At 39.3% G+C, this 13785-nt stretch overlaps 1 protein-coding gene across 2 annotated transcripts in view; it reads left to right on the top strand.

Moving 5' to 3' along the window:
• LOC138305565 (scavenger receptor cysteine-rich domain-containing protein DMBT1-like) overlaps positions 1-13785 on the top strand; it is a 37071-nt gene that overhangs the window by 3945 nt on the left and 19341 nt on the right. The gene's annotated exons all lie outside the window — the stretch shown is intronic.

Raw genomic sequence — 13785 nt, 5'->3', positions numbered from 1 at the left:
CATTTAAAGGCCAGCAACCTGTCCTAAACAAAACTTAAAAGGATTCTTGAAGACAATTATAGCGTAATAAAATATATGCCGATGACTAAGTTAACGTTACAACACGAAACAAAAGAAATATTTCCTTCGTAATTTTGACATTGAAGATTAAATTCGTTGCCTAGCCGTCTGGTGCAGTAATTGCCAACTAAATGTAACGAGCGGTAATTAGGACGACGGCGGGGAACAAAAGACGACCCAATGGATGAAATTTAATATGTGATTAATCTTATTTCAATTGTTCAGAAGTTGAAGATAACAGTAGCATTGATAATAAGCTAAAAACTTTGGCAACTCTACAAAATTATTGATCACGTTTTACATTCTTATTTTAACATTTAAAAGCCGATTCGGGACGGTAGTGGACCTTCAAGGATTTGCAGTGATTAGGAATACCACCAACCTACTTTTAGTGGCCGGCAACTGCCCTACACGGCTGTCTAACACGTTAGACAGTAAATGAGAGACAGGTACAATGTATCTGGGCGAAGTCCATTTTGTAATTATATGTTCTTTGTATAGCACTTTCCCTTATGTGGTTTTGTATTTGGATGAATTGAATAAAAACTTAAATTTGTTGATAATAACCCTCAAGTGCCTACCACCATTCCGAAACGGCTTTTATTTTTTAGAATTTGGAATACAAAACGGAATTAGTAATTTTATACAGTTACAAGCTAACCGATACTTACATTATATATATCATTGGCTTCTTAGGTAAAATATATGTTTTCGTTTAAAAATCACATACAGTGTACAATAATGACAATTAAAAAGCTAACCGAGTTTTATAATTTGCGTGCCCCTGTGTTTTGGCTGAGGTGACCAAGATAGCATTTTACGGTCTCGGAATAGCAGTTCAGACTGCTTGTTTTACACATGTTCATAGAAATTTAACTGTTGAAAACAGATATATATCTAGATTTAATATCCCATTAAAAGTAACATAATATAAGACCACGATCGAGAGCATCGTGGGTAGCGATAGGCCAAGGACATCTCCTTGCAGGCGGCGGATTTGCAAATTATTTAGTCTAGATGAAATAAATGTTTATTTTTATTACTGGTTTATGTAAACAATGAATGTTCTTGCAATATTTCCAACGTTGGACATTTTTATTTTGCTAAAATTAATATCGATGCTGCTATCGTTTATGCGAGGAGATGAGATGAGGAGGTTTTGCCGAGTCATCTCGGTTTTCCCTGTCGACACCAAAATAAAACTTGTATTGTAAGATAGTGACTGTGTACAGGGGCGTAGAAAGCGGGGGCAGGGGGGGGGGGGGGCAACTGCTCCGTAGAAAGCGGGGGGGGGGGGGGGACTGCTCCCCCCGTTTCCCAGGACGGGGGGCAAACATGTCTTTTTGCCCCCTCATTTTCGCCGACTGAAATTTTCCAAAAATGCTTATTTGAAAGAAAAAAGGGTCCTCCTGCACATTTTTCGTACTTCATTCTAGAAAATTTTCAGCTGCGCGGCGCATTTCCTAAAACGTTCAAGCACATATTGTTTAACCTTAAATAGTAAAAATTCAATACACACGAACTAGACTAAAATGTCCATCAAGGGATTCTATGTACTATTTAAAAAATGTCTCTTAAAAGATCAATCTGTTTATGTCTTAGCGAGACAATTTATTCATTTTTTATGATACACAACAATGTGCCGATGGTGTGAAGCCGGTGTATTCAGATCGAGTAGGGTCGCATAATGTTATGACGACACAATTATCATTTCTAAATGCAGGTAGCTTTAAATCGAAAAATTTCAATGTTAAGAACGCTTTATAATCATTAAAATACATCGTAAAACTCATCTCAGCCATTCAAAATCGTATTTTTTTTTCTGGGGAGGCCCTTGGAACCCCCAAACACCAAAATCTCGCGCTTTCGGGCGCTCGCAAATTCATTAAAACTCATTTAAGCTATTCTAAATGGTAATATTTTCCCGGAGGAGGCCCCGGACCCCCCAAACACCAAAATCTCGCGCTTTCGGGCCGTCGCAAAATCATCAAAATTCATTATAAAACTCATCTCAGCCCTTCTAAATTACAATATTTTGGGTTACAAAGTATTGAGGACCTTTGCCCCCCATTACGTTTCATCTTCCTACGCTACTGGTGCATCTGTTTATCCTGCAACTTATTCATTATATATACAGAAGATGGTATTCAAAACGAAGCAAATTGCCTGTTATTTACACGATTTCACTCAAAGCGAAACGCTTCTTTGATGATCAAGGAAATATGCATTCACTAAACCGAATGAGTGTGTACTCCTTTTGACTACCGTGGGAAATATGTAAGCGACGTCATTCCGGTGATTGTGACGTCACTGTTTGGCGGGACTGACTGCCGTTTCATTCACTCCTACTAAAAGTGACGTCACTGGAATGTTCGGGATCAAGTCATCAAATTTAGAAATTGAATTAAACGAAAGAAATTAGACATTTATTTACTGACATCGTAATATTTTCCTATTGCAACTATTAAAGGAAATTCTTATAATCCGTTATCGAGTTCTGTGCCCGACTAATGTCGATATTAGTGCTGAAAATGCATTGTTTATTGATATTGTTCCGCTTCTTTTGTTGACTTTAAATTCGTAAGATGAACTTAACCCGCGAAGGGCGTCAGAACGCTTGTTTTCAATGGGAATAAACACCGTAGTGATAAAGACCTTCCAAGTATGGCAAAAGTGAATATCTGCATCAGGGAAATAGGGACACAAAAAGTCGATTTTCTCCAAAAGTAAGTAAGTTACACTACATTAATTTTGCTGGAACACTTAAAAAATCGTTCTGATTTCAGAACAATTGGAATTATGAAGAAACCTCTTACAGTATTTTTATTATTATTGTTATATATAATGTAAGTTAACAAGCTAACCGATACTTACATTATATATATAATTGGCTTCTTAGGTAAAATATGTGTTTTCGTTTAAATATCACATGCAGTGTATATAACAATAATGACAATAAAAAAGCTAACCGAATTTTATAACATATATATAATATATATAATTCATTTTTCACAAAAAAATAATACGGGCAGCCACTTGAAACGTCATGATATATACACGTGCATATCAAAAGGTCTCCAATACTTTAAAATGACATACGTATCAAATTGCTAGTAAACGTTTCTGTCATAATTTGCGTGCCCCGGTGTTTTGGCTGAGGTGATCAGGATTGCATTTTACGGCCTCGGAATAGCAGTTGAAACTGCTTGTTTTACACATGTTCATAGAAATTTAACTGTCGAAAACAGATATATCTAGATTTAATATCCCATGAAAAGTTACATAATATAAGACCACGATCGAGAGCATCGTGACTAGCGATAGGCCAAGGTCGTCTCCTTGCAGGCGGTGTATGGGATTCGCAAATTATTTAGTCTAGATGAAATACATGATTCTTCTAATTAATGGTTTATGTAAATAATGAATGTACTTGCAATATTTCCAACGTTGGACATTTTTATTTTGCTATAATTAATATCGATGCTGCTATCGTTTTTGCGATGAGATGAGATGAGGAGGTTTTGCAGAGTTATCTCTGTTTTCCCTGTCGACACCAAAATAAAACTTGTATTGTAAGATAGTGACCGGGCATTCTGTTTATCCTGAAACTTTTTCATTATACATACAGAAAATGGTATTCAAAACGAAAGCAAATTGTCTGTTATTTACACGATTTCGCTTAAAGCGGAACGCTTCTTTGATGATCAATAAAAGTTGCATTCACAAAACCAAATGAGTGTGTACTCCTTTTTACTACCGTGGGAAATATGTAAGCGACGTCATTCCGATGATTGTGACGTCACTGTTTGGCGGGACTGACTGCCGTTTCATTCACTCCTACTAAAAGTGACGTCACTGGAATGTTCGGGATCAAGTCATCAAATTTAGAAATTGAATCAAACGAAAGAAATCAAACATTTATTCACTGACATCGTAATATTTTCCTATTGCAACTATTACAGGAAATTCTTATTATCCGATATCGGGTTTTGTGCCCGACTAATGTCGATATTAGTGCTGAAAATGCATTGTTTCTTGATATTATTCCGCTCCTTTTGTTGATTTTAAATTCGTAAAATGAACTTAACCCGCGAAGGGCGTAATAACGCTTGTTTTCAACATGAATAAACACCGTAGTGATAAAGACCTCCCAAGTGAAAATTTGCATCAGGGTAATTGGGACACAAAAAGACGATTTTCTCCAAAAGTAAGTTACACTACATTAATTTTGCTGGAACGCTTAAAAAATCGTTCTGATTTCAGAACAATTGGAATTATGAAGATATCTCTTACAGTTAACAAGCTAACCGATATTTATATAATATATAATTCATTTTTCGCAATTTTCAGTCATGTGGACATGACGTACATAGAAATTATTTTACATGATGAATAATTTGTGTGCCCTTGTGCTTGGGCTGAGGTGACCAATATTACATTTCACGGTCCCGGAATAGCAGTTGAGATGGGTTGTTTTTATCTTGTACATACGTTCCTTCCACATATTCATAATTCTAAATATAACTGTCGAAGACAGATATATCTGGATCAAATTATCGATGAAAAGTTACATAATACATATGTATACAAATGTAAGACCACGATCGAGTGTATTAAGGGTAGCGATAGGCCTAGGACGTCTCCTTGCAGGCGATATTCCGTCTTTGCATATTACAGAGTTAGCTCCCTTGCGGGTAGGTATCGATTGTTACGTCATTATTTTGTGAGCGCAAATCACGTCGTTTTCTCCGAAAAGTATGACGTTACGCGCACAAACACATGACGTCACAATCAATACCTACCCGCAAGGGAAAATAACTCTGTAATATGCAAACACAGAATATGAAATTTTCAAATTATTATTTGCCTAGATGAAATAAATGATTTGTTTAAATGTCCATGAGACAGGAGTCATCTCGTCTTTCCGTGTCAACACCAAAATAAAACTAACAGGCCTATTCAAGGACACGTCCTTGGCCTAGCTACTGTAAGATACTGACCTTGTATATATCCGATGTAAATGCTCAGATATATAATTATTTATTCTGTAGTAATAGAGCTACATGTACATGTGTACAGCCCTCACCAGATATTGTGAATAGTTTGAATAGACATGTTTGCATGATATATTAAAAAAAAACGAAACAAAAATTGCCGCCGGTGGTGAGAATCGAAAGATCTGAAGATCTGCACGTTAACACTAAGCCAGATTTCTGTTTTTTTATATACAGTGATTTTTTTATAAGAAGCAGATAACATTGTTATTTTTTGAAGATGTATGATTGAGCATTTCCTAATAGGAAAAATAAAAATTTGTAAATGTAATGTGCATGTAGCTGTTGTTTCAGTATGAAGAAAAGTGGGAAAAAAGTGATAATAACACATTGATCACAAATCACAAAGTTTTTGTTGTTCTTTAAAGTTGTACTTCTTGTAGTTGTCACTGTAACGATATGTCGTTTTAACATTTGATATTTGAATATGGACATGTAACTTGATGATTTCGCTCCCAAAAACCCTATGTCAGTCTATAAAAGAGCCGAAATTAAGGGATCATATATTCCTGGTTTTGAATAAAACGCCTTCAATCTCCGCCATATTCAGTACCTTCGGGTTTTGTCGGAATTCCGAATCGTATCATGTGTCTGACGTCCACACGTCCTGGACGTGGTGATCCAGTTAACTAGCGTTAGCGCATATGTGTTTGTTTTCGTTTTCCTTCCGGCTAATATGAACAAATCGTGCTGGTTTATGTCCACAGAGCGGGTATTTGAAACATCTAATTCACACATTGCCGTAATTCAATATTGTGTGTATCAAAAATTGTAATGTGCGAGCATTAATTTCTTTGTAGATCAAGTCTGCTGATGTCGACCACGTGTTTTGTTTACGAAAAATTGTTGACATTTCTCTTGATTTCACAACTCTCGTGTTACTTCGAGATTGTCGAGACGATGTGCGGAAGAGTTCGGAATGATTCGGCATCTTTCGAGCCTATTTTTACGTGTACACGTGTACCTGCACGGGACTATTAGTAGGGCGACAAACTACACAACCCTTCCTTTAAAGTGCGTGGCAACTTTATTCCGACGTAACGTAGTAAAAGACTGTAACAAACAGAAATAACCTTGTCTGAGTATTTTGACTTAATCTACAATGCGACCATAGACTTAAAATATCACAATACAACATACTTGAAATGTACTTGAAAAGTACTTAAGTAAACTTGAAATGTACTTGAAAAGTACTTAAACTGTTATAAGACTGACTAGAAACATGCCTTAATCATGATAACAATATACACTTTGCTATACTACTTATGGTTACCTAATTATCTGACTAAATGTGATACAAACATAACTCACTTCCATTAATGTAATTCCTAGCTACAAATACTATACAATCCTTACAGGAAATTCGTTATTTCTAGCTCTATACAGCGTTCAATATAATAAACACTCTCGGTACACTGAACATACGTATGGTCAACTCGACCCAAAACCTACACTAGTAAATAGGGACAATTGTGGGCGAAATGACTTACAGAAAAGACCCTAGGCCACATGGCATTGTTTATCGCGACAAATGCCAGGGCTTCTATCAACTAATTTCTGACAACAATACTGTAATCTTATTTATCGAAACATATTTTAACATTATAGTTCATGTAATACATATAAAACTTACATTATGGCCTCATAAACTTCTCAAATTATCTTTACAAGTATCAGCGTTCTTCTCCATTCATGACTGCCACTCTTTCTACCTTACAGTGTTGAAGAGTTCTCTAAGGCGCGAAAACACCATAAGCGAGCTTACGTTCAAAGGGAAATAACTCTTTGACAAATGAACAACTTTCAGCGCAACTGTAACAACACACTCCCCGTCTGGTATAACAATACCACTCTCTTACAATAATCTTAACTACTATTCTAAATATTTCCAAACTGAATCCTAATTAAGTTTGACACATTTAAACTAAACAACTTAAGTGAAACTTGCAAATGTCTTTAACAAGAGAAACATACACGATATTGTTCCTTTTACTTATGTCTATGAATTCAGCAGAACCGTAGATCTAGTCTAGTCTGTATCCTGGTATGGAATAAGAAGTACTATCTCATTCACTGGACGCGCATAGGTCGTCACTTTGCCGTTCTCTGCTACGACACGAACATTTGCTTTGCGTATCTTTCCATCTCCACTCGGAAGAACAGTTGTAACAACACCTAAAGGCCAATAGTTCCTAGCTACTTCCTTGTCTCGCAACAGAATCACATCTCCAGAATGCAGATCCCTCTGTTCCTTGGTCCATTTTCGACGACACTGCAAGGTCTGAAGGAATTCTGACCTCCAACGCCTCCAGAACATTTCCGCTAATATCTGGACTCTCTTCCATTGTGCGCGGTATAGATTCTTTACATCTGTAGGTATCTCAATGTCAACCACTGAATCAATTTTCTGAGTGAGCAAAACAGATGGGCTCAGCGGATATGGATTCTCTGGGTCGGATGAAACTGGTACAAGTGGACGCGAGTTAATTATCGCAGATGCTTCAGCTAGAAAGGTAGTCAAGACTTCGGTCGAGAGACTGTGTCAGACCACCACCTGGAACATCCATCAACAAGGAATCAAGAATCCTCCGGGTCACGCCTATCATGCGTTCCCAAACGCCTCCCATGTGGGAAGCATGTGGAACATTGAATATCCAGGAGGCACCTTCACTGGACAGAAAGTTCTTGACTTTGTCACCCTCAATGTTGATGCCTAGTTCATCAACAGCTCCGACAAAATTTGTACCTCTGTCTGAGCGATATATCTTTGCTTTCCCACGAATCGCTGTGAAGCGCCTGAGAGCGTTGATAAAGGTTGAGGAAGACATTTCCTCTATCACCTCAATGTGAACCGCTCTCGTAGACAAACAAGTGAAGAGGACTGCCCATCGTTTAGCCTTTGCTATTCCGCCTCTTGTGCGACGAGTAGAAACTTGCCATGGGCCAAAACAGTCTACTCCAACAGAAGTGAATGGTGGTCCTGGGACTAACCGATCACGAGGTAAGTCTGACATCTGTTGGTATTCAGTGTTCCTCCGTAGTTTTCTACATTTTACACATTTGTGTAGTATCGATGCAACTACACGCTTCATCCCAGTTATCCAGTATCCTGCATTCCGTACTGCACCTTCTGTAAGGTGTCGTCCCTGATGGCTGACTTTGCTGTGATAATGGCGAATCAACAACGTTGCGATATGATGACGTCCAGGGACTAATACTGGGTTCCTCTCCTTTACTCCGAGATCAGAATTGCTCAAGCGTCCTCCAACCCTCAGAATGTTGTTTTCATCTATGAATGGATTCAAACTGAGGACGGTGCTGTCATTTGGTAGCTCATTATGATTTAGTAAAGCGTCAATCTCTTTGCCATACATCTCCTTCTGAACTTGTGGAATTATCAGTCTCTCGACCGAAGTTTGTAAGTCCTCGTTGGCTGATGTACACGGATCTGTGCTAGCGGTATGGCTTGATAGTCTTTGTGCGCGTCTCTTTAAAAACACGATAGCACGTACCAACCTCTCCCAATCAGAAAACCTCTGAAACCGCTCAGTACCAAGATCGTAGTGTTGTTGAACAGAGAGTTTTAAACAACAAACTTCTGGACGCACTTCACAGTCGTTTTCGGGAAACTGCAGCTCAAATGCTTGGTCCGTGTCAGTTTTACTGGTACTAATACACTCTGGGCCTTGTATCCATGCACTGCTCTCTAGGAGATGAGATGAAGTTGGTCGAGTTCCAAGATCAGCTGGATTGTCTTTTGTTGACACATAATTCCATTGCTCAGCGTCTGTTGTCGCCAAAATCCTGTTGACACGGTTCTCAACATACACATAGAAGCGCCTTACGCGGTTGTTGATATAGCCTAACACAACTTTACTGTCTGTGTAAAACTTCATTAGCTCAACAGGTAAGCTCAAGTGTTCAGATATAATCTCTGCAAGCTCTACGGCAGTGACTGCTGCACATAGTTCTAACCTAGGTATTGTGTGGCCGTGTTTTGGTGATACCTTGGATTTTCCCATAACAAATCCGACATGGCTGTCTCCGTTGACATCTACTGCTTTGATATAGGCCACTGCACAAATTGCCTTTTCTGAAGCATCTGAAAAGATGTGTATTTCCTTCTGTAAGGTGCTGGATAGGGAAGTTGGTAAGTATGTTCGAGAAATTGATAAGTCCTTCAAGTCTCTCAAGGATTGACACCAGTTTTCCCACTCCTCTTTGAATTTAGGGCTTAACGGTTCGTCCCAATCCGTCTGTTCTGTGATCATATCTCTCATTAAGATCCTTCCATGAACCACTACTGGAGAGATAAAGCCTAGTGGATCGAATATGCTGTTGAGTGTTGACAGAACTCCTCTTCTCGTGAATTTCTTCATGACTACCTCATCTGGTATGATGAATTTGAAGTTATCAGAGTTCAAATCCCATGTCATCCCTAGACTCCTGTGTAGGGGCAATCCCTGCTGTATAATGTCCAAATTTTTCAAATCTCCTGCTAAGTCTTCCTTTCGGAAGGAATTCATGACTTCTCTGCTGTTCGATGCTACCTTGTGTAGACGCAAATTTCCTCCAGCAGTTAGCGCGCCTTGCGTACGCCGCATCACATCAATTGCCAATTCTGCGCTTGAAAATGAAGCCAAACCATCATCGACGTAAAAATCCTTACGAACAAATTCTGTCACGTCTTTTCCGTAGATCTCCTCCACTGCTTCTGCACTCTTGCGAAGGCCATATGTAGCAATTGCATGTGACGGACTGTTTCCAAAAACATGTACACACATTCGGTACTCAATGAGCTCAAGGTCTGGGTTGTTATCTTTAAACCAGAAAAATCGCAAGAAATTCCGATGTTCTTCTTCCACACGAAACTCGTAGAACATTTGTTGAATGTCTGCTGTTATACCAATAGGTTCTCGTCTGAATCTCATAAGAACTCCTAGCAGACTATTTGTGAGATCGGGGCCAGACATCAAAACGTCATTCAAGGACAGGCCATTGAATCTAGCAGAAGAGTCAAAGACCACGCGTATCTGGTCCTTTTTCTTTGGGTGGTAAACACCGAATATAGGAAGGTACCAACTTTCCTCATCTGAAGTCATAGGGGGAGCTAACTCTGCATGATTGCTGTCAAACATCCGTTTCATGAATGTTGTAAAGTGTTGTCTTTTGATAGGATTCTTCCTTAAACCAACTGTCAAGTTCTGCGCTCTTCTTAAGGCCATATTCCTGTTGTTAGGCAACTTAGGCCGAGTAGCATGAAAAGGCAGAGGGGCAACCCAGTTGCCGTTGTGATCCTTTGTTACATCTCTGTCCATGATGTCCATGAATAGTTTATCATCCACTGACAAACCAACCTTGTTATCATGCTTCGTTGTTTTGAACACATCATCATGATCTCTGTTTTCTTTCAATTCAAACTGATTTTCACAGGGTGGAAACATAGAATGTCTACCATCTTTCAATACAAAGGTTTTCTTGACGTTGAAGACATCTGATTTATGCACCTGCCCCAGGCAGGTCTCGCCAACAATGACCCAGCCAAGTTGGAGTCGTTGCGCGTACGGTGATCCCCTATTACCAGTCCTCTGCTCCAGCACGTGGTGTGCTTCAGGCAAATCACGTCCTATTAGCAACAGTATCTGCGCCTTGTTGTCTAGTTCTGGGATCTTAGATGCAATGTCTTGAAGGTGTGCATGGCTACGGGCAACGTTGGGTGTTGGGATTTCTTCACGGACATCTGGTATTTCCCTGCACTCCGTAAGACTGGGTAATTCAATCGATACGAGTCCTTCCAAATCCTTGATGATGAATCCAGATCTTTCTGTCTTGCGTCCTGAGCATTCTGTTACTCCTGCACAGGAAGACAAAGAATACTGAACTTCAGCATAGTTTCGATCATGAAACATATCGAAGAATTCTGGTTTGGCAAGGGAACGATTGCTCTGATCGTCAATCAATGCATACATATGAAAGGTTTTCTCTGGAAAGTCCTTTGGATGAACTTGAACAAGTACTACCTTGGCACATGATTTTCCAGGCGAGTGTGATTCACCACAGACTTTAGAGCATGCTGATTTTACGACATCACCTCCTTTATCTCCTTGTGTAGTGCTAGTTTCGGTCTTCCATTTACCCTCCCCGCCATGAACATGCAGGGCCGACGGGTGACTGTCGCTATCACAGGCATTACACTTTGTACTTGATTGACATGTTTTGGCAATGTGGTCAGTTCTTTCGCAGCACTTGAAACACAAGCCCTTGTCTTTGATGAACTTTTTTCTCACATTTAAGGGTTTCAACTTGAATGTACGACAAGCATTGAGAGTGTGACCTTCAATGTTGTGAAATGGACATTTAGGTTTGATCTTGTCCTTTGGCTGTACCTCCTTGGGTGTTTCAATTTCTGTCTTCAGTGATTTCAGTCTTGATGATTTTGTGCCCCTGTTTGTGTCGTTTTTTGGTGACATGCGAAGAATCATCATATATGAAGCTCGGGTTGTTCAGCATAGAGCTAGTTTCCTTAATAAAGGCGCAAAATACTGAAAATGGTGGGTAGGCAACACCATGCAAGTTCATGTATTTTGTTGCTTTGTGAGTCCATTTTCCTTGAAGACGATGAGGAAGTTTCTGGACGATAGGTGTAACACCAGTTGACGAGTTGAAATAACTAAGAAGTGAAGCGTACTTCTCATTCTCCATGGCAGATGATACCTCCATCAGCGTGTCGTGAAGTTCATACAGTTTGGCGTAATCTTTGGTTATCTTCGGTAGTGCAGCTAACTTCTTTTTAAGTGTTGACTCAATCAGTGCTGGAGATCCATAACGCTCCTCTAGTCTCTCCCATATCTTCTTTAATCCTCTTTCAGGATTGCTTATATTGGAGGATCGGATGCTGATTGCATGTTTTGCCGACTCTGGTCCTAACCACTTCACCAGTAAGTCCAATTCCTCTATTGGAGAACACCAAGTTCCTTAACAACATTCAAGAATCCAGCTTTCCAGGGCAGAAAATTCTCTGGCGAATCGTTAAAGGCTGTGAGTCTAGAAAATAACAGGTCCTTTCTTAGCATAAATCTGGAGATCTCAGTTGTTATATTAGAGGGAACAAAGTTTTCTGCTGCTGGGTTTAATGCTTGTTGCTGATAATCCATCTCTGAGTATGGATGAGGATTACTACCACTTGCCATAGGCTGAAGAGGTTGAGGTTGTTGAGACTCAACGTATTGCTTCACGCGCTCAGTGGAATTCACATCTGATGGAATTATGTTGTCATTTACTCGATTACTTTGTTCATCAATATCCCACTTGTCCATTGTTTCCAAGGCTTCCACTTCCGCTTCTGCCTCAGCACTTAACCTTTGCTCATGTAGTAACTGCATCTCTGCCTCAATTTCAAGACGTTTTCGCTCTGTCTGAGCTGTTGAGAGTGCCTCTTGTTCTTTTATTATTGCTTGCTGTTTTAGAAGCAGTGCTTTCTTCTCTGTGAATGGTATCGCCGCCCTGGCTGCTTCAGCCTTAGCCTTTGCCCTTGCTCTGATAGATGAAGTTGAACTTGTGTAGGACCTTGACGACCTCCCAGAAGTTGACTTTTTATCATCAAGGTATATTTGACTCCTCTTAGTCTCGATTTCTTCCAGAAATTGGTTCACTAGATGATCATGGTGTTTGTCTTCATCATTATGTTGTTCAAAGAGTCTTTCACCCTCCTTACATCTTGAACTGTCCAGGAAAGAAGCATAGTCATTGGAGACTAGACGATAGCTAGCATACTCTAAGCATACAGATGTGTGAGTTTTCTTCAAAAGTTCTGGGCTCTGACGTTCCGAACGTTCATTCACTAATGCTTGGATTTTACACCATGCAGTGTGTAGTCTCCTTTGATATGATTCCACACGGTCTCTAAATTGTTCGGCTGCTTTTTCAGTCATGGTAATCAGCCTTCTTGATCGAGCGGCATCAGGCTCCATTGGCTTTTCATAGTTTTCAGACTTGCCAGCCATGTTGAGCAGGAATACGAGGCCAAATTCTTTTACTGTACCTGCACGGGACTATTAGTAGGGCGACAAACTACACAACCCTTCCTTTAAAGTGCGTGGCAACTTTATTCCGACGTAACGTAGTAAAAGACTGTAACAAACAGAAATAACCTTGTCTGAGTATTTTGACTTAATCTACAATGCGACCATAGACTTAAAATATCACAATACAACATACTTGAAATGTACTTGAAAAGTACTTAAGTAAACTTGAAATGTACTTGAAAAGTACTTAAACTGTTATAAGACTGACTAGAAACATGCCTTAATCATGATAACAATATACACTTTGCTATTCTACTTATGGTTACCTAATTATCTGAATAAATGTGATACAAACATAACTCACTTCCATTAATGTAATTCCTAGCTACAAATACTATACAATCCTTACAGGAAATTCGTTATTTCTAGCTCTATACAGCGTTCAATATAATAAACACTCTCGGTACACTGAACATACGTATGGTCAACTCGACCCAAAACCTACACTAGTAAATAGGGACAATTGTGGGCGAAATGACTTACAGAAAAGACCTTAGGCCACATGGCATTGTTTATCGCGACAAATGCCAGGGCATCAACTAATTTCTGACAACAATACTGTAATCTTATTTATCGAAACATATTTT

Source organism: Argopecten irradians, chromosome 13 (genome assembly GCF_041381155.1).
Source record: "Argopecten irradians isolate NY chromosome 13, Ai_NY, whole genome shotgun sequence".
NCBI lineage: Eukaryota > Metazoa > Mollusca > Bivalvia > Pectinida > Pectinidae > Argopecten > Argopecten irradians.
The sequence above is the reverse complement of the archived record's forward strand: the minus strand, read 5'-3'. Positions and strand labels throughout refer to the sequence as shown.